This window comes from Cebus imitator, unplaced genomic scaffold (assembly GCF_001604975.1).
Source record: "Cebus imitator isolate Cc_AM_T3 unplaced genomic scaffold, Cebus_imitator-1.0 Scaffold573, whole genome shotgun sequence".
Lineage (NCBI taxonomy): Eukaryota > Metazoa > Chordata > Mammalia > Primates > Cebidae > Cebus > Cebus imitator.
Window position 1 is genome coordinate 473,677 of NW_016107888.1, and position 2,067 is coordinate 475,743.

A 2,067-nucleotide genomic window follows, 5' to 3' on the forward strand; every position below is an offset into this window, starting at 1 on the left:
GCGATCTTGCTGACTGCAACCTCTGCCTCCCAGGTTCAAGCGATTCTTCTGCCTCAGCCTCCCGAGCAGCTGGGATTACAGGTGCACATCACCACACCTGGCTAATTTTTGTATTTTTAGTAGAGATGGGGTTTCACCATGCTGGCCAGGGTGGTCTCGAACTCCTGACCTCAAATGATCCTCCTGCCTCAGTCTCCCAAATTGCCAGGATTACAGGCACCTGGCCCTATTTCCTTTAAAAAGAGGAGTTGTTCAGTATGCAAAACTTGTAAAGATGGAGACAAAAAAGAAAAGGAAGAAAAAAGTGTCACCCACAGCCTCACCAGAGACAAGTATTATTTCATTTCGTTATATTTCCTTCCACCCTTTTCTTCTCCACATGATTTGCTAGTGTTCTTTTTACAGAGCAATTATCTTGTATATACAGCTTCGTATCCTGCCTTTCCCACTTTATTATTTCATCATTTTACTCCAGCACTTCTCTGTTTTACAAACCTTTTATAAATAAAATGTTTGTCAGCTGCATATTCCATTCTATCAGTGTGTCTCAATTTATTTAACTGATCCTCTATCATTCGGTATTTAATTTGCTTCCATTTTTGCTATTGTAAATAAGTGTGGGTGAATCTTTGCCTGGGGCTTTATCTGCATTGGGAGGAGATTTCTCTCTCTTTTTCTTTCTCCTTCCCTCCTTCCTTCCTTCCTTCTTCCTTCTCTCTCTTTCTTTCTGAGATGGAATCTTGCTCTGTCCCCCAGGCTGGAGTACAATGGCACCATCTTGGCTCACTGCAACCTCTGCCTCTCAGGCTGAAGCGATTCTCCTGCCTCAGCTTCCCAAGTAGCTGGGACTACAGGCATGTGCCATCACGCTCCACTAATCTTCATATTTTTAGTAGAAACAGGGTTTCACCATGTTGCCCAGGCTGGTCTTGAGCTCCTGACCTCAAGTCATCCACCTGCTTCAGCCTCCCAAACTGCTGGGAATACAGGCATGAGCCACCGCACCCAGCCGGAAGATTTCTTAAAGAAGGATTTGCATGCATGGAAGTGCCAGATCATAGGGAGTGAACATTTTTGACGTTACTGACACCTCTTGCTAAACAGTTTTCTGGAGTGGCAGCACCAATTTCCCGCCCACCAGGGCCTTGGAATCAGTGTTCCTTGAAGTCCTCTTAACCTGTCCCTGCAGGAAAGGCAGGAGAAACAGTGCAATAATGCCTGTGTGATCAGAACCTCGAGGACCAGGGGGACTGGGTGGAGGTGGAGCTGGTCTGATGAAGCAAAAGCAGCTGATCAGAATGTGCCAGCCAGTGCCCAAGGCCTCTGGGCTGGGGTTGCACCAACTACCTTCTCCAGGTGGAAAGGGAGCTTCCAGGCCTGAGCTCTGTGGGCTGCACCCAGGCTCTAGGCACTTTGTGTGCCAAGGTGTTTGGGACATAGGGAGCAGCAAGTTTCAGATGGTCCCACATCTTCTGCTGGGACCTGGGCACATACACTGTAAAAATGCACCCTAGAAGTGCATCAAAAGCAGGCTTCCCCCCTGAAAAAAATCCCTTGGCTGAGGTTTCCATGAAAGGAAAGAACCCTCCTGTCCTCTCAATCTCTCCTCACCTACTGCAGCCCGGGCTTCCCGGGAACCAGGAGGTGGTCAGCTGGGCCATCCCACTCCCATCCTTTCCATTCGCAGATGAGGCTACATATATGGACATCTTTTGTGAGGCAGAGCTCTCTCCCAGGCAACCTAGGATTGGCATCCATGGAATTCCAGGTTTCAGTGGATTTATGAGACATGCAAATATTATTCAGAGACATTCTCTTATTCCCACAGTACCACCAAGAGGGCCCAGCCCCTTCCTGACAGGCAGGGGAGAAAGACCACTCCCTTGCTAGTTGCCACTTGGCAATCCCCCATTTGGATACACCTTGGTTTTAAGTTTGTACACGAATACTGAGATCTGCAGTCTTTGGTATTTATGTGAGATTCTATTCAATACCCTTAAACGAAAGAATGCAATAAGTCGCTGCTCACCTACCCTGAGAATGAGGGTTTCCAGTTTGGGGACTTTT